Source organism: Phyllostomus hastatus, unplaced genomic scaffold (assembly GCF_019186645.2).
Source record: "Phyllostomus hastatus isolate PE091 unplaced genomic scaffold, TTU_PhHast_1.1 phas_contig_86, whole genome shotgun sequence".
Classification (NCBI taxonomy): Eukaryota; Metazoa; Chordata; class Mammalia; order Chiroptera; family Phyllostomidae; genus Phyllostomus; species Phyllostomus hastatus.
This window is the reverse complement of record NW_025333977.1, coordinates 4045022-4070338: the sequence shown is the minus strand read 5'-3', so window position 1 is coordinate 4070338 and position 25317 is coordinate 4045022.

The window sequence follows — 25317 nt, the reverse complement described above, 5'->3', positions numbered from 1 at the left end:
AATTTTGATGTCATTTTTTAAAAGAACATAACAGTCTTAATACTATACCACATATTATATTGATGTATTTACCTGTTAGTGATATTAGGAGTTTGCATCATTTATATAAAAACATAAATTTCTGATAAGCAGACATCTATATAATACACTTTACATGTGTTAATCATGTTCTCAGACATTTATAACAAACCACAATGTCATAATGTTGTTAGCATGGAGCATAAAAAATACATGGTCTCCTTTTAATTTTATTAAGGATTATATACAATGTCAAAAAGTTTAAATCTAGCAACAAAATGTATATTATCTAAATGGTATTCAGTTGCATAATGCCTAACACTGAGATTTTGAAAAATAAATTATTAATTAAGAACTATCCTGATAAAGATTAAAGATTGCTTTATACCTGAAAATAATAGGCATTACACTAGCAATATTTATTATATCCCATTATAGCTTTATCTTTATAACTCAGAAATGCAACATATACAGGTGAACCAAAGATTACAGGATGTACCAACTAGAAATACAGAAACATTTAGAGTTCCAAATTTCTATTAACTTTTCAATTCTAGTTTTCAAGGTTGTTGTTTCATTTCACCAGATCATTGCAGATTTAGCTCTGAACTTACACTTCACATTAAATGTCATATTTTTACATTTTTATCATGTATACCAAGTAAAGTGAAAGCATTGTTGTCTAGGCTTAGAATAGAAGACAGTCTTTTAAGAAAATATACCAATTGGATGAACAGAGTACAAAAACCACTTGACACAAAATGAAAAACTGCTTGCATATCTCAATATTTTGAAATGTTATATGTAACATTTTATAAAAGAGAAAAGCTATTTGTAATTTTTTAGAATGCAATTTCATTATTGTTAAAAGGTATATCTTTTTTTGTAGAAAATATATCTAGTTGTTTTATTCTGGTTAGATTTCAGAATTTGAACTAAAATGATTTTAATTGAGTGATTAAAAAATAGGTTATATGTCTGGTTGGTATGGCTCAGTGGATTGAGCACTGGCCTTCAAACCAAAGGGTCACTGGTTCAATTCCCCGTCTGGGCACATGCCTGTGTTGCAGGCTAGGTCCCCAGTAGGGGAAGCTTGAGAAGCAACCACACATTGATGTTTCTCTCCCTCTCTTTCTCCCTTCTCCTGTCTCTAAAAATAAATAAAGTCTTTAAAAAATAAAAAAATAGGTTATATATATTTTTATATAAATCTCATCATTTTAATAAATGTGCAATACATTTTGCATATTTTATTTGATATATTATTATCATAATAAATGTTAATATATAAGATGCCTATAATCACTAACATAATTACAATATTTTTTTTGCACTCTATCTCTTAATGTTTTCTGAAAAGAAATGAGAAATCAATTATCTGCCTAATTTCTTGGCAAAAATTTATTTAGAAGCAACATGGATGACTACTTTATCAATATAAAAGATAAAGTTTATCTTGATTCAATGATATAATGGTACTGTTTCTTTTGATTTTCAAACTTAGAAATTTATAATTTAAAATTGTGTTAAATGGAATTATTAGAATTATGGTAAGGATTTCCTCCCTCATCCCTTGGTGAAATGTCTTTGGGGTGATTGTTGTTAAAATTCAGTTATTCTAAATGAGTTTTCAAGTTTATTTTTCAAACCAAAATATTGATGGCCTTTTTGTCTATTTATTTGTAAAAACCGAACAAGAAAAGTTTCTTTTACACTTTATACTAATAAATCTTCATGACTTGTATACATATAGAATAATTTTCTGTAAGAAATTCATTGTTTATCAGTAATTTAACAACAATTACAGGAGTCTTAGACCCCGGTCTCATGAAAATTCTGGACTCTATCCTTAAATAAGGAATATGCACATACCCCAAGGACGTGGACAACAGGGTGGGGATTGACTGCAGGAGTGGGGGGTAGGAAGTGGAGGGGTGGGTGGAATGGAGAGAGCAGCCAGGGAATATTAGGACAACTTTCACAGAACAACAATAAAAACACACATTTCCTTTTTGCCCTCAACACTGCATGCTTTTCTGTTGAATGTAAGTCATGTGAAACATGAACTTTCATAGATTAACAACTTCAGATATCGTGAGCATGTTTGCTAATTGTTATTGGTATAGTTACTAGGAAAGGATTTAGAAAAAAAATAAACATTTCACTAATTAAACATTATATGAGAATTCATACATAAATATATTTTATATTTTGTCTCAAAACCCCTCATAGAATTATACTATGTTACATCAAAATATTTTGAAGTGTTCTTTCCATTCTTGTGAAGTCTTCCAAAGGATGCCTACTTACCAGAAGTATGCTAAGAGAAGACAATGATGCTGCCAAGTTTGGAAACATAAACTGTATTTCAAAGGTATCTCACAGCCAGGGTGTTGAATATGAGTGGATCCGTGCAGTTAGTGTGAAACTTGAATTCCATGGTGGAAATCCAGGAGAGGGGCTGGGCAGAAATCATTCTTGAGTATGGGGACTATAGCAGGAAAGGTAGCTTTAGATCTTGTAAATGCACGGGCAGGTTTCCATTTTAAAAGTCATCTGCCTCTTCATTGCAAAAAAGAGCAGTGAATACGGCTTAGGCAGTGTTTGCTGGAAGTCACTTTGAATCTACCTGTTTATCCCTCTTACTAATTCTGTAAGTGATTTAACATCCAATTCACATTCACCCTGTGTCACCTAGCTATGTTGTATCATATTGCTTGCCACCTATCCCTAACCTTTGCACCCATCAAGGCTATTTTTATTGTTGTTATCTGCTGCTTGTTGCTGTAAAATATTTTTAGTGTACCATATAGGAACTCAGTGTTTTTTATCTCCTCATCCTCAGTTCATTTCTTATATTTTGGAGCATCTTACCCAACTGTGGCCTCTTTCCCTCTCAGTGCATTCAGTCTCTGCCACCAATTCATCCATGATAGAGATGGGGAAATGACCTGTTTACACATGTGGCTCTGCAATCTTTTGAACAAAATAATTGGTTCAAGCAGTGGATAAAAATTCCAGTGTTAGTTATTCACCAGGTTTGTTATATGTACACTGAAGGCATTCGTTGCTCTATAATGCAGAGAATGCTTGTTGAGAGGACAAAAACCTGGGGACAGAATGAGGCAGAGATGAGCTAATGAAGTCATCAAGAAGGACTGGCGGACAGAGTCCATAGCTCCATTCCTGGGGGCCCAGATACTAACATTTCTTTCCATTCTGTTAGATTCTCAAAAGCCCTCCCTCCCCCAAATATTTTTGGATTAGATAGCATTGTTTTTTTCTAAAACAAATGAGCTCTTCAAGCATTAGTAATAATGCTGTCTTACCCTTATAATTTATTGTTTGGAGTTAGTCAACTTCTGTGTGACGTGGGCCATTAAAATGTTGACGATAGTTACTCGTTGCCTTCCATCCCAAATACTTTTAGTGCTATGTAATCTAATTAAAAGCCTGTGTTCTTTTGCATGATGTTTTAAGACAAAAATATTTTTTGTATTTTATTTTCTTATATCTATATTAAATGTCAAAAGGCGTTAACATCACTGGATTTTTTATTGTGTTACATGACTATCTTATATAAGTGCTTTATTCATATGTCTTGAATGACTGAATGAGTAAATTTTACCAAGGAGATGAGTAATTTCTCACATTTAAAGGACCTCAGGAAATTTTCTTCCTTAACTCCTTTTTTGGTAATTGTAAATAACTTTGGTATCATCTAGCCTATTTTAATTCTAAATCATATTTCATCTATTTACAAATATTTATCTCTAAACATTTATTTTCGACTCTAGTCCTATATTTTATGGAAATGTTCACTCTGTATATTTTATGATGTAATAAACATTTAATGAATATGATATTGCTTACCTCAGATAGATTTAGTTATGACTTACTTCATTACATTATCTAAGGAAAAAGTGGCCTTAAACTCTAGTAGAGACAGTCCCATAGGTAGAAAGCAGGATAGCAACAAAGTGAGAGGGGTGGTTAAGGGGTGGAGGGATTGAGCAAAAGGAAAAAAGGCTCATGGACGTGGACACAGTGTGATGATTACAGGGGGGCGGTGGTGTAAGGGGACTGAACTGTACAGGGAGAAATACAATTAAAAAATCAAAAAGAATATATACCTATGGATGGTGATACAGTTTTGAGTAAAAAGTTTTCCCTATATCACTTTAAAATAATATTTATTAAGGATAATAAAAATATTGGGCTTACTATAATTTTAAAATAAACCACTTTCATACAAAATAATTATATATCAAGTTTCAAGAAAGGGATAAATAAATGTATATATAAAACAATTTTGATATATGTTTCTCAAAGTATTTTTTTACAAAATAGTAAACATGTGATAAAGATTTGCCTATGTCTCATAAAATGTATTTAATGAGAAGATCATCAAAAATATGTCTCTTCTTAACTAACATTGAATCATAAAAGTAAACAAAAAATAGAGGACAGAAAGAGATTGATATTTATCACATCAAACTTTATATTTTCCCCTCAATCAATTACTAATTATTGACAGATATTCCATTTAAATATTCCTTAAGTTTTGCCCAGCTTTATATCTTGTAGGAGTTCAGAACAAGTCACCCCAAAATGTGCTTTTGTGGTCTGTGAATTATTTTTAGCTAAAAGCAGTTGAGACCCTGTGGATTCATGAAAAACTTTTACGTCCCTCTAAAGAATTTAAATCAGGGACCTTGACAATAATAAGAGTAATTACTAGAAATAACATTTTATGACATATATAGGGCAGGGAAAATTACTCATTACCGAACATCTGCTCACATTGTCCTGCCAATGACCCTCCTCCCCTCTGAAGCCCCAAGTTGCTTTGCTTCATCCTTAGCTCAGAACGTGGCATATATTTCACTTTTCCTTTCTTTTTTTTTAAATGGCAAATGACATCTTTAAGCTTATTTTTTAAGATTTTATTTATTTATTTTTAGAGAGGGAAGGGAAGGAGAAAGAGAGAGAGAAACATCAGTGTGCGTTTGTTTGGGGCCGTGTCCTGCAACCCAGGCATGTGCCCTGACTGGGAATCGAACCTGCGATGCTTTGGTTCACAGCCCACGCTCAATCCACTGAGCTACATTAGCCAGGGCTCCTTTCTTTTTTTGAATCTTTCATGAATACATAGTCTCCTACTCACTCCTATATGCACAGTCCCCATACATACATACATAATTAAATTTGTGTATTTTCTCTTGTCAATCTGTCTCGTGTAGATTTAACTATTAGGCAGGTGAAGGAACCTAGGAGTGTAGAGGAAAGTTTTCCAGCTCCCACTGTCCCCACTGCCACTGCCTTAAATCAAGACTTTACAATGTTTTCTCATTTGTATCTTTACAATTCACCATAAGTATCTTACATTATCATCCACACAATTATCCTATTTGTCATTCCAATATTAAGAAAAATTTACGTGTGTGTATATATATATTACTAGATAATACATTCATAGATATGTCTGAATATAAAATATAGTAGTGTATTTTTTCCTTTCTTCAATATTTTAAGACAGCCTATAGGTATAAAGCTAAAACTTATTGTCATGTCATACAAGACTGAGTTGTCATTAAAGACTGTCCAGCAAAACCTGTCCTTATACCAAGATTATTGACACAACTGGCACTTCCCTTACATTCATAATCTAGTACTCAGTTCCCTCCCCCTTCCCTGAATTTCCTCTACACACCACACTACTTCAGAGAGCTCTTCACTTTCTTCCCAAGTGAATTTTGTGATATTTTTCTCTGTTCCTGGAGCATTATCCGAATACTTGTCATAACAAATGACGATATGTGTATGTGTAAATATGTATATTTGTCTGCATGTGTGTCTAAATTGTTTATGTTTATCTTCATTTTATTTATAAACTTATGATTTCCATTTGGAGTCTCTGTATTCCCAAACCTTTTATAATGAACAGGATATAAAAGTTTTGTAAATGTTTATGTAATGAAAACCTCATGCTATAATATGCTCAAAAGACTCTTAAAAATCAGAGAATGGAGATATCTGTACTAGTGTAAACAATAATAATAAAGTTGAAAATTTAAAAAAGAAAGGAAATATAAGAAACTCACAGAATGCATATAAAAATATAATGTAAACTTTAAAAAATCCAATGGAATGTTAAAAACCAGTGTGTCATCCTTTATATACATGTAAAAGAAATAGATGATGATTTCAAATTCACTTATGGTTCTGCAACCCTAGTAACTTGATTGCAAAAAAGATGCATTAGTGGTTCAAACAGAAAATAATCATTCAGGGCATACTAAGTATCGGACACTTACCGTATTTTTCAGAGTATAAGATGCACCCCCACAAATTTGGGAGGAATAATGGTTGTTAATGCTGCTGTTGAGTTCTGTTTACATTTACATTGGTAAAATATTGTGTTATTTTATGTTATTAAATATTTACCACATTTTTTGCTTCAAAATTTTTTTCCTATTTTCCTCTAAAATCTAGGTACATCTTATGGTCTTAAAAATATGGTGATTTGTATACAAGTGGAGAGAAGTTTCTCAAATGAAAAGCAATGTGTTTTCTTATATTAATTACCAAACTTCATTACATTATGAATGGCATGTGGTATGGTAAAAGTTTTAGATTCTCATATCAAGAATATATATCAATGGCCATACATTAATAGAGCATCTTGTTGTGAAGATTGTATTATCTTAGCAAATATGGATACAAATTTTACAATTAATACTTTTAAAAACAGATTTTCTGCCCTGACTGGTGCAGCTCAGTGGATTGAGTGCAAACCAAAAAATAGATTTTTCTTATTGCATCTGTTGTCTACCTAACATGAAAAAATAAAGGCAATACATTGTTTTGATATGATTTCAAATCCATTTGCGCATAACAAAAATTAAATTGTTTTTAAGAGTTCAAGTTGTTTTGATACAAAAGTAAAGTAAGATATATCAAGATGTCATCATTTCATCTTTTATTCTCGATAAGCACATAGCAGTTGTGGTGCTTAAAGGCATAGCTAGGGGCTTATCAATAAAAAAAAAAAAAAACATCTGAAGAAACAACTATGGCAAGGGGACATTTAGGTGATAAGTAGTGAGACTTTGTGAAGCCTACCGAATACATTCAGCCTGAGCAAGGTGACTCTTGCTGACCTAAATAGCTTGCTGAAGAATTTTGGTGCATTAGTTCCTGCCATGGAAAGGATACTGTTCTACCTGCCATAGGAAAGTCTCACAAGCAGCCCTGCAGATGCAATCAGCTTGCCCATCAACCATGATGCCGTATCTTTCCCTAGCCAGGTGTGCCATGGCAACCAGGGAATTTCACTTCTTGCACTGGAAGCTGGACATGACCTTTCAGTTGTCAAAGTTTTCCCTCCTGAGGACCAACTGGTGTGAAGCTGTACTTCAATTAAATTCAGACTTCATTCTTTTGTATCTCTGCATGCCTAGAACAATAGTGTAATTAACTCCTCATTGGTTTGGAACATGCAATTTTTATTGGCTTAGTAAGAAACATTATCCTGCATGCTATTGATTTGTGAAATCTTTATAATTACCTCAGTGAGTCTGTGTTAAATAAAATGCTGGCAAAACAATCTTAGTTTTGAACATGATTTTGCCCCCTAAAACAGAAGAGGTAGGGGACATAATATTTATAGAATTTACACAATTACTTGATTATTATCAATGAACGTCTGTTCCACTGAGAAGAGAATTTGTTACATCAAAATATGTCCTTTTGGTATTTGGATTATTTTAGGATATTTTTAAGAAGCAGTAGACACAGGAAAAGCTCTGAAAAGTGAGAAGTTACCATTTTGTAAGAGAAATTTACATTTGTAAGGAACATGTCATTTCTAAGCGTGTCTCCCTTTCTGTACCAGGAAGAGAAGGGCAACTAAATCTTTAGAACTTTATAAAGGGATAAGGCAGGGCCTTCAATCTGTAAAACTACCATGTGCATGGTGATTTTGATTAATAATAATTAATCAAAATAATATAGGATTAATTAATTAATATAGGATATAGGAATAATATCCTATAACTAATTCCCCTGACCAACATCTTTTGTGTGTGTGTGTGTGTGTCTAACTATTGCTTAATGCTTTTTGTTTATACACACTGAAAGAAAGAGGCAAACTGGTATCTAAGTTACTACCTAATGTGCTTTATATACTTTTCAGTACAAGTAAAAGATACTGCTTTCACTAAAAATGCAACCTCAAGCAACAACCGTAAGAGAAAAATAACATTTTGAATCCTTGTTATTAACAAATATAACAAATGTTAAATCACTAAAGATCAAAGACTCTATCAGAGATTTATTATTGAAACTTATTTAAGTAAAATGTGTAGTGTCAACACTTACTGAAATTCCATACTTATCTGTAAATTCAAATATGAATGTGATGTCATTTAAAAGTATTAATTAGCCTTACCCAATTATGTTATTAAATATATATACTTAATATATGTTAAATATATTAACATAAATATATTTAACACATATGTGTTAAATATATATACTTCCCCTATAAGTGTATGTATGTGTATATATATACATGCACTATATACACCATACATACATACACTATATATATACACATACATACACTTAATGAGGAAAATATTAGGGCAAGTTTTTGAGAAAGAAGATGTGGTTCCAAAATATTCACTACAAAGCAGAACAATGTCACCTGAATGAATGTTCAGCCATGTTATTCAATTTAACATTATAGCACTAAAAATGATGGCTGGAAGATTATATATTCTAAGTGGGGTTACAAGGATTAATTTTATATGTCAACTTGGCTGGGTCACATGCTCCAAAAATCAGGTCAAGCATTATTGTGAATGATTCTATGAAGACATTTTTTTGGGTAAGATTAACATATAAATTAGTGAACTTTAAGAAAGCAAATTATTCTCCATAGTATGGGTGGGCCTCATTCAATTAGTTGAAAGAGTTACTTTCTCAGACCATGAAAGAATCCCCCTGTGGACTGGCTTGAGAATTAAACTGCAGCTCTTCTCCAGGTCTCCAGGTTATACCTACCCTGCAGATTGTACGTTCACCAAGACCCCACCACTGAATGACACTATTCTGTTTTTTAAAGAGAGAACACTATTTTTAAATTTATTGACTTAAGAGAGAGAGACTGGACGTGGGAGGGAGAGAGAAAGAAACATCAATTTGTGCACTTATTTATGCATTCACTGGCTGCTTCTTGTCTGTGCCCTGACCAAGGATCAAACTGCAGCCTTGGTGGGTCAGGTCGACCCTCTGACCAACTGAGCTGCTCCACCAGTGCTCACCCAGTTCTTGAAAATATGTCTTTGTCTATACAAACACACTCTTTCTTTCTATTTCTCTGGAGAACAAGGATTTAGGAGTAAATTGGTTATATGTGTAGACTGAGCTACTAGAAAACTATAGTAAAACAGTCTTCCAAGGAAGAGGCCAATATTACGGGGATGGGCTGGGGACAGGGAGAGTGTGGAGCTGAGTGGAAGTGGGGAAGGGCAGGAAAACTGAGAACAACTGTAACAGCATAAATGATAAGAATAAAACTACAACAACAACAAAGAAGTCAATATTTGAAATGAACTTAATATGTTATAACTTCCTAGCTAGTACCATTGTCAGGTTTTTATTATCGCATAAGACTTTTGATGAAATTTGACTAGCTGCATTATCCTTAAAATATATTGAATGTATAAAAATGGTTGGCTAAATGCATACAAGTTTTTAATTTCAAGCACATACAAAATTACATAGTCTAAGAAAGATTAGTGATCATTAACTTTTATAGTTTTATGTCACATGAGTTGACTAATAATACTTGGGATTAATGATAGTGTCTAGCATTTATTGATTGTTGTATACCAGGCCTTAAGCTGTGCATTTCACATTCACATTCTTAGCAATGAAAACCGCTCTATGAGGTAAATACTATAGGTGATATATGTATGTGGAGACAGGCCAAGGCAGGAAAACTAAATTCCCTAGACTTGTAATAAGGGACTGGACTGGGAAGCAAAGCCAGATCTGTCTTGTTCCGGAGACCCAGAGCCAGGGCTGCCAACCCCTGGACTCTTAGACTATGCCAACTTATTTGTAGTCAATGGCTCCTTATAATCATTCAGTATCACCACTTCATTGAAATCCTCGGTTCACTCCAATACATTTAGAAATATCTGACTACCACTTTTATTTTCAATTGTGCTAGAATATCCATCTGTCAAATTTACTACCACTATGTTCTCAGACTTTGCCACATTGTAGCATATATAATATCAGCATCTAGCATTTTCAAGGTTTTATAATTTCAGCTCATTCTTACAAAGAGCAGGTACACACTTCCCTGCCTGATCCTTTAGTTTGGATGAAACATGATCTGATATTATTTTCCCAAACACATTTTACTAATGGGTGATATGAAAAAATGAATAGCAAGAAGGTCAAGGGAAGAGTTGTTAGAGCCTAGGGAGGTCTAGGAATCAGTGTTAGCCTCTCCACTGTCTAGCTGTGTGAACTACAACAAATCACTCAAATCTCTGGGTCTCAGTTCCCCCACGAGTAAAAATGGAGATGGTAAAAGAGTTCACCTTGGAGGGTTTGCATGAGGGTTACATAAGTTCATATGTGACAAGCTCTTAGAAAACAGGACCTGGAAAGGCATATACATGGTAAAAGTGTTTGGTTAATATTACTCTTAAGTAATAGTTTAGCATGTATATAATCCAATGCATCTGTACACACTGAGATAGCATTGCAATCATTTTACATTTTAAGTAATACTTGACTTATTATTGTAGTGGTGATTTTGTCTAAGTTACAACATTTATTTTACTTTGATCCCATTCAGTTTACAATGCTTGCTTATTCAGCCTTGTAAGCCAGCTCCAGTTCCAAGCCGAGACTCAGACATCCATTATGCTACTAGCTCTGTTATTTAGGATCAGTGGTTAATGGATTTCTGAGGTAGATGGAAGTTTTGTGTAACTGAGATATCACTTTGACAGATGAGGTCACAACAGATGTAACAGATGTTCTTTCGAGTTTAAGGAGTGCTTGCTTTACACAGGCTCAGCTGAAGCATTTCAGAAGCAATGCATGGTACCCAGCAATCTAGATTATTCTATACAGGCATATTATTATGTTTTAAATTTTGTTTCAAGGGTTTTAACAAGCTTTGCAAATTGATAAAAGAAATTCCTACTTATTAAACATATTCTTTTTAAAGGATAGTTTGAAAGGGGTAGATGTCCTCAGTACAATTAAGTGCTATATTTGATGTACTTTTCATTAATTTGAGTTTGAATTCAAAAGCATTATAGTATCATATTTCCTCAGTAATGATATTCAAACAAGAGCAGTTAAAATATAACTTTATGGGAAAGGTTATTAATTATTTTGCCTTCTCTTAACTACTGCTATTGTCACAGTAACATTAATGCATTCTGTAAAATCTGTTTAGGATATTAAGACATTAATTTTTAGGCTAATTTCTTATTTAAGAAAAGAACAAACAAATAGGAAAATTTTAGAATTTCTTTCATCCTTCATAGAGTCGTCAAATGCCCCTTTACAGTTCAAATGAGGTCAATTTAACTTACTTTATACATTGAAAACAATCAATATAAATATGTATGTATGTGTTTGTTTCTTAATAGCACAATGTGTTTTGAGGCAAGTGGATCGATAGGAAAAAACTGCATTTAATGGATATAGAGAACATAAATTTAAAAACAGTATCACATCCTCAGTAGAGTTCATCCTTATACATTTAAACATATCAGTGAACTAGAACTTTAAGTGGGTTTCATCTTTAAATAATATATTTCACTCTATCGATAGCAAGAAATAAAATAACCCAATGTTTTCTAATAATTTTCTTTTTTAAACCCACTTAAAGTATTTCTTGGAAATAAAGTTTGTGTGGAGATGTTGATGTTATATGCACATTTTCCCAGGAAGTTATTCTTAATAAGGACCATGGGCAATTATATTACCTAAAATTAGAAAAACATCTTAATAATTTTTAAGAGGTTTTGGTCTCTTTATGCAAGTAGAGCACTAGATAATGATAATTCAAAAAAATGAGTAATGCAGTCACTTATGCTAAATATGCCAGATATAATATCCTTACATATTCATTACCAAACAGAATTTCAAATAAAATATAATTTTAATGGAAAATAGTCAATCATAACTGGTGGATATGCTATACTAATCCATAAGGAATTTAGAGGAGACATTTCAGCATCAATAGATGAGTAAATGGTCACAGAACAGAAAAATAAAGCCTCAATTCAGGTTTGAAGTATTTTGTCCTTAAGTTCGGAGTAACTGAATATCTGAGAAAAAGCGCAGGTATGCATTCTACCCAGAGAATTGCGTCACTGATGGCAAGGAAGTGGGGGGCAAGGTATTTTTATATGACAGGTGACAGATCTCATTAAAGCAGTTTTCTTATCATCTAGAATAGGACATAAGGGAAGAGAGTTTTGGGGCATTTTCCCTCATTGGTTATACATTAATGGCTCCAGACAGGCAAAGTACAAATAATAACAAGGAGCAAAGTGTAAATAGGATTCATTTTCCAGGAACTTACAGTTTTGTGTGCAGGCAAGCAATTAAACAACAAAGTGACTTGTATAATAGGAAGGTAAAGGACAGGACCCTATGCGAGGACACAAAGTATCACCTACAGTGGGGGCTGTGCGGGGGGCTGCTGAGGTAGGATTGGGAAAGGCTTTCCTATAGGTCTTCCTGTGAGTTAGCATCTGAGGTGATAACTCAAAATAGCATGTGGATGTGTGCATATGGATGTGTGTGCATGCATGTGCCTATGCATATACGTATGTGAGTACTGGATCGGGTTTTCTAAGGAGAGTAAACTCAACCCAGTCAATCATGCATGAAAGCCTGATGATGACATGACCATAGTTATGTTTCAAAACCTGTCAGTCAGAAATATGAAAAAATGAAGTAAAACAGTCGTCTAGAAAGAAAAAGCAATAATAAAAAAATAATAAAACAGTAAGAAGAGTACTGAAACAATGCAAGAAAATTCGTTCAGTAAGTGTTTGTGCAACTATAATTGTTTCTGAGGTATTTTCCTGGGAACCAGAAATATAGACAAGACTGTTGTTACCTGGTACCCATTGAAGTGCATATACTGAGACTAAAACATGAACAAATAAAAACTAGTAAGACAAGTGCAGACAGTAGCAAGTGTTTTACATGAGATAAATAGTGGCTGGAAGTAAATAACATTAATAACAAAGAACACTTTGGAGCAGAACTGGCTGATGAACTGATTAACTAGAAAGATTAGCCTTGGCAAGACCTGGGGAAAATTGTTTCCCCTGCAGAAGGAGAAGGCCTTAAGTCAGAATGCCTCAGCCTGTTCAAGTAATCAAAAGGAAAGATCAGTATGATTTAAGTTTAAGTGAAGGGAAGAGAGTAAGTGAATTTAGGAAGTTAGGCATTATGATTGTGACTATAAGGAAGGTAATGATACTGGAAATGAACAGAAGCATCTACTAGTGATATAAAAAGAAGGACTTGTCAACCAGACTTATTAATTTGACATGAAGAATGAAATAGAGGTGTTTCTTGCAGTGCAGGCCTGTACACAATATAAAGCTATGAACTGAACCCCAAAATTCATATGTTGAAACCCTAAGCCCCTGGGCAATGGTATTTGAAGATGAAGATGTACGGAGGTGATAAAGTTGAGTTTAGGTCCTGAGTGCAGGGTCCTCACAAAGGAATTAGTGTTGTTAGAAGAAGAGAACACAGAGCTTTCTCTCTCCCTCTCTCATCCCCTTCCTAGATCTCGCTCCCATGATGAGAGTGGGCAGCTATTAGTTGACCATCTGCAAGCCAGTTTCTTCACCAGACCTGACCCTGCTGGCACCCTGATCTTGGACTTCAAGTCTCCAGACTGTAAGAAATACACACACACACACACACACACACACACACACACACATACATGTATACATACACACACGTGTGTATGTACATATTTGGCCACTCCGTCTATGATATTTTGATAGCGGCCTGAGCAGATGAAGATATGGATTATTTCAGCTCCCTGTATCCACAAAAGAGAATTCACTAAGCCTTATTTTGAGAAAATATTTTCCTGCTAACAAATGCCAATCTCTTTGTTTTCACTTTTTGACAAAGGTTTGTTGCTATTTTTGTCTTTGCTTTTCTATAACTAATGTATCATTTTATCTGTTTTTGAGATTTTTAAAATTTAACATTTATTTTTGGCAGTTTGATTGTGATGTGCCTTAATGGAGCTTTGGTTAGGTGTATTCTGATTTAGGTTCGTAGAAATATTAGACCTGTGGTATATGATATACTAATTCTTATCACATTGTAAATAAATTATACATTAAGCTTTTCAACTGAGTCTCCCTGCTCTTCTGCTCCTGAGACTCCAGTCACTTGTATTTTATACTGCTTAATAATACACTAATTCCTTTATTTATTTTATTTTCTGTCCTTAATTTTGGGTAGTTTTTATTACTATATCTTCAAGTTCATTGTCTTTTGCTCTCTGTTTTGTCTAATCTCTATGACATTTTCATTTCATATATTGTAGTTTTCATTACTCCATGTTTCCTTTGAACTTTTATTTTTTTCCACTTCTCTCCTTATGTTTAGGTTTCCTCTAAGTTCTTGAACATAGGAAGTATCAATATGTTCAGAATAGTAATTTGAAAGTCATTTTCTACTAGTTCTATCACCTTAATTTGGTCTAATGATTTTTTATAAGTACGCAGGTTATAATTTCTTATCATGTGCGTGCCTGGCAATTTTGAATTAAATGATGGTAACTGTATCACATGTGCTCAGTTTTGTTGTGCTGTTTATAATAATGGTGTTTCTTAAATGATACGCAATTAGGTTATTTTGATTCAATTCAGACATTCAAGTTTTAGATTTTTAAAATTAAGAAACACTATAGCAGTTTTAGGTTCACAATTTTTCATTTGATGCATTAAAATGCAGGTTGATATACTTATAACATTCTCCTCTCATCTTATTCTGTACACATTTTTGAAGAACAATACTCCAATTTAAGGAAATGATCAAAATGAAATTTTTTCTGTACAAAACATTAAGTTAACCCTAAAATACTGATCCCTAGCTCCTCTACTGTCGTATGCTAACAATGACATTTGCTTTAAAGATAAACAAAAATAGAATTACAACAAATATCATGGAACAACTAAATTGTTGACAAAGACTGTTAACTCAAATAACCAGAGAGAAAGCTGATTCTAAGTTAGCAGAATTAGGAAAAAAGACAAGGCACAGTTGCAAAGTCTTTCTTCTAATTACCAGGACATTTTAGTTTATTCCCACTGCTATTTTTACCCTATACTTATTTTTTTTGTAAATAATCATTATGTTGTATAAGATAATAAATCAGTACATAAATAAATATATTGAAAGTATCTTTAAATTTTGTCTTTATTATCAATGAATTCAAAGTGCTCAGCAAAATAAAATTAGTTGATTTCACTTTAGGAGGATTAAATTTTCAGAAAGAATATAAAACATTTTTAAGATTAAATCATTACAGTTAACTTAGAACTGTAATTTTTTTAAAGATTTTGTTTATTTTATTTTTTTATAATTTTTTTTAGAGAGAGGGAAGGGAGAAAGAGAGAGAGAGAGAGAAACATCAATGTGCAGTTGCTGGGGGCTGTGGCCTGCAACCCAGGCATGTGCCCTGACTGGGAATCGAACCTTTGATGCTTTGGTTCACAGCCCATGCTCAATCCACTGAGCTACACCAGCCAGGGCTGAACTGTAAATTTTACCTATATTTGAAAATAGTATGAAAAAAGTTTTTAAGGCACCTATGTATTCCATCATGTCTATAATGTAGGTAGAGACATAATCTGAAATAAAATATTTAAGAATCAATATCCATATTTTATGCAACAAGCTTTTTACAACTTTATTCAATTATAGTATATTCTCTTTCATATTTTTAAATGGAAATTTTAACTCACTGAATTGTCTTCATTATCCAATAATATGTTATGAGCAGCATTATGAAAAATATTACTCATGTAATCCTCTGAAATTGGATATACAAATGCAAAGCAACTTTGAGTCACCGAAACTGGTGAACAGATGTAGTAATTACTAAATATTATACAGCACTTATTAATTTCTAGGCATACTTCTAAGCAATCTTCATATGAAACTTCTTACAAGTTTTAAGAGTAAGGTATTTTATAGAACTCACTTCCATATTCAGAGATGTTCTCTTATTTACTACCATTTAGATGTTCCTAAAGATATTTTTACTTTATTTTTAGTGATTATATAATATTGATACAGAAAAAAAATATAAAAAAGAGAAGAGAAATGTGTATTCTTTATCAGTGTGTTTGGTGAATAGTTTGAACATCAAGTAGACTGCTGTAACTCAAAAGTAAGGATTCTTTAGGGAGTGCCTGTATTTTACTTAGAACACAAATGAATATAAAAATTATAGTTTTATAAAGTGATAACATGCATTAGTGGTCTAAAGAAAGCATGGAAGATTGATTTCATGGGCATTTACCTGGCAACCAGATGTCATGGATCCATATCTGAAATGCCTAAAATCACGGTCACACTGAGTTATGTCAGCAGTCTTGTCCTTAGATAAACGAACATGATGAATAAAGGCAAGTCAGCTTTTCAGAATTGCTACTGAAATTACATTCTTTGTTCATGCAAGTAACTATCATTTTGCCAGGTAAAAGGAGAAAGTAACATTTGAGGTTGGTTAAGTGTTTTTAAATATATCTAAGCATTATATATCTATTTTCTTTATCAGGAATATTGTTTAGAGATTCTAGGATTGTCACTGAGATAGTTATTCCTCTATACCAAAGCATCATTTTCCCAGACATTCTGGCGATTACATCTCTTGTCTCATTTAAGTTTTCAGCTCCCAAGAGTGTGTGGGACCCCCTGCAGCAGGGGGTGTCAAACTCATTTTCACCGGGGGCCATATCAGCCTCGAGGTTGCCTTCAAAGGGTAGAATGTAATTTTAGGACTGTATAAATGTAACTACTCGTCAACAGTTAAGTGAGAACTCGGCGCTGCCACTGGGTAGAAACAAGGTGCTGGGCTGGATAAAACAAGGTGTAGGGCCAGATTTGGCCTGCGGGCCTTGTGTTTGCCACCTGTGCCCTACAGATAATCTGTTTCAGTTTTAATATCCTGAAGATGCTTGTGTGGGAAAGAGAAGCTAGTAATAATTCAGCAATAAAATAACTTGGAAAAGGTACTAGACATCTCACATTCCAAATGCTTTGAGTTCTCTCTATGCATGTAACCAGATCAATGTCTCCTTCTCCCATGCCCCGCACCTCCACAACTTTTTTCTTGACTTAGGTAACTATAAGGCTAGGCCAAAGCATTCTCTAGCAAAATAATATAATTATTAAAATTATATTTGTTTTAAAGTTGTATATATCATCTAAAATATGTTGTTTGAATATATTCTTAAATTTATTTAACTGATAAAAAATCAAAGAGTAAAGCAGATTTTATAAACGTCCCTACCTTCAAAACAACATTAAAATATAGTTATAGGTGTGCATAAGTGTAAATCCCATAAGAGCAAATCCTCACATTCAAGTTCATAATTGAGAGTTATTGCTTGATGAGTAAAACAGAGTTCCTAGGATGGCCTTTGGAATCAATATGAACAGTGCGAATGAACCTGAACTATTGAGTTGATTGTCCCTGGAAATACAAATGACTTAGGGTTTATTAATTTTTTAACTAAATAAATTGCATTGTGCTATTACCTTTAGAGTTTTAATGTTCTACCCAATATTTAATACAACTTAATGTATTTTTAAAATTTACTGTGACAACCAAATATTAGTTATTTATTAAGATATAGCCCAGGAATAACAACAAGATGGTGAAATTGAGTGCCCTGAACTCCCCTTCCACCATAGACATGCTTATTCAACAATTATACACAGACTGATTTCACTTGTAAGAAACCCAGAATTTATTTCAGATGTTTCTGAATTCTGAGCAATTAGAAACCAGGCACAAGGAAGCCAGTTAGAAAATATGAGATACCCTCTTGCTGCCATCCCTACCCCTGGCACAGTAGCATTTAATAAGGAAGAAACTTCCAGCTTCCAGTTTCTCCCTGGGGAGGGCAGATAAGAATTGGACCATATGTCTGACTTTCAGATTTTTCTGGAAAGAATATTTTTCATGTGATTGCAGTTTTTGTCAGATGAACACAGATCACCATAACCATAAAATGTCTTATGTAAGTCCCATTGGAATCACAAAGACAAACCTAAACAAGATTCACAAAAACAAACAAAAAAAAGAAATAAAAGCATGTCACTACAATAAATTAATGAAATGCAAAGATAGTTAGAGAATGAAAAAGAGGTACAAGACAGACAGAAAACAATGCACCAAATGGCAATATTAGCCCTTCCCTATAATAATTTAAATATAAATAGATTCAACTTCTCGATCAAAAGATATAAAGAGGCTGTAAAAATAAATGTTGCAGCTATGCACTCTCTACAGGAGACTTATTTTAGATTTATTGACATATGTAGACTTAACGTGAAGGAATGGATAAAGATATTCTATGCAAATAGCAACCAAAAGAGAGCAGGGGCAGTTCTACTGACAAAACAAAACAGACTTTTTATCAAAAACTGTCACAAGAGACAAAGAGTCTTACTTATCAGAAGACTATAACCATTATAACTACACATGTATCCATCATCAAGATACTTAAACATATCAATTAAACACTGACAAAATTGAAGAGAGATATAGATAGAAATACAATAATAGACTTTAATACACCACTTTTATAATGGGTAGAACTTCCAAACAGGAAGATCAATGACACAATGAACATGAACACAATAGAACAGTTAAACCTAACAGACATATACAGTACATTCCAACCCCAAACAGCAGAATACAAATTCTTCTCAAGTGCACACAGGACATTATCCAGGATTTATTACAGGTCACAAAATAAATCTTAGCAGTTCTAAGAAGCTCTAAATCATACCAACTACCTTTGCCAACCACGATGGATCAAAACTAGAAATAAATAGCAGAAGAAAAACTGTTAAACTCACATTTTGTGGAAATGAAGCAATACACTCTTGAATAACAAATGAGTCAAAGAAGATATCAAAAATAAATGGAAAATAATGTATTTTGATACAAATGAAAAAAAACAAAATACCAAAATTTATAGGATGGAGGAAAAAACTATACTAAGAGAAATGTTTATTGCCCTTAATGTTATCATTTTTTTCAAAAAGTAAAGACCGTAAATCAACAATTAATTTATATTGCAAAGACGTAGATAAACATAACCAATTAAGGTCAAAGGTAGAAGAACAAAGTCTACAACAAATATTAAATTATAAATAAATGAAATAGATAATAGAAAACAATAGAAAATGTAAACAAAACTTAAAGGGTTTTTTTCAAAATATGCACAAAATCAACAAACCCTTAGCTAGACAAACTAAGTGAAAAAAGAGATGACTAAAATAAAATCAGTAACAAAAGAGGAAACATTACAACTGATTAACACAGAAGTGCTGATCAACATGAGACTACTGTGAATAATTAAATATATGCCAATAAAATGGATAATCTATACAGAATATACACAATTCTAGACACATCCCTACAAAGATGAAATCATGAAGAAATAGAATGTCTGAATAAACCTCCAAATAATATGAAGAATGAATCAGTAATCTAAACCTTTCCAACAATGAGAAACTCAGGACCACATAGCTTTACTGTTGAATTTTACCAAGTATTAAAATACAATGAAAGCCAATTATGCTGTGGTCAGTGAAGCTCAGTGGATTGAGCATGGCTGTGAACCAAAGGGTTGTGGGTTCAATTCCCAGTCAGGGCACATGCCTGGGTTGTGGACCAGGTCCTCAGTAGGGGCGCAAGAGAGGCAACCACACATTGCTGTTTCTCTCCCTCTCTTTCTCCTTCCTTTCTCCTCTGTCTAAAAATAAAATAAATAAAATATTTTTAAAAGAATTAAAGCCATTCTTTTTCAAACTCATAAAATAAAGAGGAGATAGCATGTCTAATATTTTATGAAACTAGCATTATCCAGTTACTAAAGCCAGATAGAGACACTGCAAAAAAAGAAAACTTCAGGTCAGTATCATGATAAATATAGATCTAAAACTCCTCAACCTAACACTAGCAAACTGATTTTAACAGCGCATTAAAAAGATCATATACAATGACAAAATAAGATTATCTTTGTGATCCAAGGATGTAAATCATATGCAAATCACACAATACAATATACAACATTAAGGTAAAAATCATATGACCATCTCAATAGATACAGAAAAAAATTATTTAACAAAATTCAACATGCTTTTGTGATTAAACATTTTTAACCTAGGTGTAGAAGGAATGTACTTCAACATAATACAGATCAAAATCCCACAGCTAATACCATACTCAATGTTGAGAACCTGAAAGCTTTTCCTAAGATCAGGAACAAGGCAAGGAACCTACCCTGGCCACCTTCTATTCATTACAGTATTGTACTAGATGTGTTAGTGTAGATAGTTAACTAGTTAATAAAAGGGGCAAAGAAAATTACACATTGAATTTAATAAACCAGGGAACATAAGCCTATTTGTTTCACCAGGAAGCTGCAGCTTCACATCCTAGGGGATCACAGCATTGCTCTGCCAAAAGGATAAAAACTCCCCTCCGCCGTCTGGTACCAGATTGTTGGGAGAGAAATACATGCACAGATGAGTTAAAACGGTGCAGGGGAAGGAATGTGGCCAAAGAGGCTTGTCTGTCTAACCAGGAGATGGGCCAATCAAAAAAAAAGTTGTAAAAGCCTGGGAAGTTGATTGGCTATTTTGAAAAAGTACCTGGTTCACCCCAAACCCAAGCTAATATAACCCCAAGAGAGCAAAGAAGCTCTCTCTTTGTCTCTGTCTTTTGCTTGTGACCCACACCTTCCCATTTATTTATATGTTCTCTCTTACCCAGGAGCATGTGCCCCTGTGGGTTCAGCAGCTCACAGGGCTGTAACTATGTGGGCTCCACAGGACCAAGCTTTACTTACTGTAAAGCAGGAACTCTGGGCACTTGCTTTTGTTTTGGTCTTGCTGTGACATGTTGGACTTTTTCCATGGTGGGTTGGAGGGAGATGGGAAATTGGAAGACCAGAGGTCTGCTTCAATTGTCACCTGAACAAACCTCGCCACATCACAGTCTTCCATAGGTGTGGTCTTGGAATACTTTCCTCTCAATCCTGTGGAAGAAGCTGATGTCTACCAACAACATTTGGAGATCAGACTTATTAGGTGAAGAGAAAAGAAGTAGAATGTATGTGCAGTGTAAAGGATCATCACTTGTAGTGTAATGAACTTACATATTGAAAACCCAAAGAGGCCACAGGAAAAAAAAACAAAACCCTGTTAAAACTAACAACAAATTCAGTAAAGTTGCAGGATTTAAAATCAACATACAAAATCAGTTGCATTTTCTAGCTGCATAAATGAACTTCTTAAGCCAGGGGGTGAAAGACAAATACCATATAATCTCACCTATAAATGAAACCTAATCAACAAAACAAACAAATGAGCAAAATAGAATGTGAGACCTGGAAATAAAGGACAAACTGACAGTGACCAGAGGGGAGCAGGGAGGGGGTTAATGGGGAAAGAATGGGAAGGGCCAAGTGAAGGAGCATGTATAAGGACCCATGGACAAACAATGGGGAATTGAATGTGGGGGTGGGAGTGAATAAGGCAGGGGAGAGTATGGGGGAAATGGGGACAACTGTAATTGAACAACAAAAACATAAATGAATTAGTAAATGCATGATGATATGAGAGCTGTCATAATACAGCTCTCTAACAAAATTGTTTTGAATATAATTAAAGACAACTAAGAAAAGGACATTAAGAAAACAATCACATGTATAATAACATTAAGAACAGTAAAATACTCAGAAATCACTTAAACAAGGATATAAAAAGCTTATAAACTGAAATGACAAAACATTGATAAAAGAAATTAACAAATATATATCTTCACTCCCATATTTATTGCAGCATTAATCACAATAGCCAAGACATAGACACAATTTAAGTTTCCATCAATGGACAAAGAGAAAATATGATATGCACACAATGGAATATTATCCAGCCATAAAAAAGAAAATCCTGCCATTTGCAACAACATGAATGGAACTTGAGAGTATTATGCTAAGTGAAATCAAACAGAAAAAGACAAACACTGTATGATCTGACCCGTATGGGGAATTTTAAAATACTCTATTCATAGAAACAGATAGAAGGGCAGTTGCCCTATTTACTATTCAAGGACATAAAGTTTCAGTTATGCTGTAAAGATCTGCTGTACAATGTCGTGCCTATGGGTAACAATACTGAGTTCTATACTTAACTGTTTGTTAAGAAGGTAGAACTTAATTTCCTTAGCACAGATACAAAATATATCTTCAGGGACACTCTAATGCCTCCCTGTTTTCCACTTCTTGCATAAATGAAAAATAAATGTATTTTATTTTAAAAGAATGTATTACAATAGTGCCATTCAGTAATACCATTTGGATGCAAAACAAGACTCATTATGTATTTTTGTTCAACCTGTTTTAAAAGTACACACAATACAAGATGTCACCAATAGTTGTTGAAACAAATGATTGGTATCCATGCCATGCAATTATTAGAACCCTAAAAAGGACTGTTACTATACAGTGGTTAAAGGTCAATTATAGCACTGGTATGCTTGCACTGCATTTACATCAAATTGTAACAAGTCATCAGGAAGCTCTGCGTTAATGAGGACTGCACAGAGAGAGATCGGCGATGACATTTCAAACGTGCTTGATTCAAACAGCTCCCACTTCTAAGTTCAGTGTTCTTATGAATTTGCATAAACAAGCCAGGTTAATGAGGAGAATTTGTAATGCTGTAACTATACATCCTAATAGCAAGCAGCATCTTAGAATTGATGAATAAAGACTAAGTTAACTATAAATTTTGAAATAAATGTATCCTTGTGCAGAATACTGGGCACTTAAAAAAGTAAGGATTAATACATTTAAAAATACCTTCTAAAATAGAGCCATCCTCCATATATGACTTTTATAACAATATTTATAGATGATATGACATATTACATGTGTGTTATACCCTCACACATGTTATATCACAAGATACATTTTTAATTCTAAAATATGAATACATATTTCCCACCATTTTGAATTCTTCATCCTATTAACCTCTGTCAAAATGTACCCATATTAGCATTATGATATCTAGGACACTACATAGACACTTTACAGAGTAATGGTTTCAGTTTTTCAAAAAGTTCTCAAATGATTCTCATATAACACCAAACTTGAGAAACAACATTCTACAATAATATATAAATCACTGAAGAATCCAGAATAAAAAGCTACCATATTTTCTCTCCCAACAATCACTCTCCTAATTATTTTTGCATTCAAAAAAGGATTGTGGGTTTACTACAAGTATAATTGTGTGTCAAATTAGTGTGCATACCTGTTTTACATGATAAATGTGCTACAGTGAGCTTGTATTGTATCTGAAGGGAGTAGAGTTATCAATGAAAAATGAAGTTAGTCTGCAAATAATTTTTTCAGCTATACTAAAGATCCTTTTTCATGGAGAAATAGGTCGTATGTTGATGAAGAGTAAGTGAGATGCAGGGTGTTAAAGCAGGAATGCTGACTTACTTAACACCTTTGTAGTTTAGCAAAGCTTGTAAAGTCTTCAGAACTCCCACTACTACTTCACAACTAGAGACTCCTGGAGCTCCACAGAGGCCACGGTCCTGGGCACTGGCTGTGCCATTGCATGATGGGAACCAGTTTTACAGGCCCCAAGCATGGTAAACTAAAATAACTTTCCCCCCACTTATTTCTTCTCAAGATACTACTGTTGGTTTAATGTATTCATGTGTGTATGGAGGGATGCATTTTTTACTCTCACGAGATTGGCTCCCATGAATAAGGGCCTGCTAGAATTCAAACAGCATATATAACCAAATGGCCCTCTTGTTACCCAAGCAGCCTACTTACTGCTCACACAATTTTAATAAGTGAAGGCATCAACACCATCTTTCAGTGCTCCTTGTTCTTCAACAAACTGTAGCAAGTTTCACACAGATTCAGAGTTATTGGTGGCAACTTGTGCATAATTCACTTTACCTTGTGCATTTCCCAGGACAAAGACTGTAATAACTATTTGTGGAACTAATATAGTAAAATGAGTAGTGACCTAGAAAAAAATGTTTATCATATATTTTCTTTAAAGTATAGCCAATTGTCCTTTAGATTGTAGATTTTACATAATGTTTCAGAGAAGCTTTAATATTTTATATTAATCAATATTCATTTGTGAAATCAATACTCATGAACTTCTATTTTAATATTTTAACTATAAAATGTAGATGTTAATCATGAGGAAATAATGCAACATTTATATCTCTGTTTATGAAGCACATTATTCTACAATGATGTACACTGAAATGTATTTAGTTCTTAAATTTGCTTACTTAGTATATATACATATAATATTGTATTTACAAACAGATGTGCATAACTGTAATTTTGTTGTCACTATCTTTGTGTATATATTTTGATTGTTGAATAATATCTGAAGAGTCCACTGGTGTTTTCTAATAGGCACTAAATCTCTTCAGAAAGGGATCCAATGTTTGCATCTCTGTGTATAGAATATCCAGTTTTGCACAAGAGTACACTGTCCTCACCAATCTCTTCTTCCTTGTCATTTTCCCTCAGACAGTCAGGTTTGTTCTCTGTTCTGTGTTAGGCTTATATTCTCAATCACTTGGTAATATTTTCACATAAAGATTTTTCAGAGCAAGAATATAGTTCTGACAAGAGAGACAGAAAAGGCGAAAAGTGATAAGTTTTCAGGCTATAAATCTAGACAATTTATAGCTGACTATATGAGGATGGATATTCAATGGGCTGTTCTGAAATAATCACTTCAATGTCGGATACATAAATAATCGTAAGGATTCTGACACCATTAACTAAGATTCAGAAACAACAAAAGCAGTACATTTACAAGGGGAAATGCATGTTCTTTTTGAAAATAATTGTGCATATATTCTACCTCCTTATTTTATAAGAAGTGAGTAGAACATGC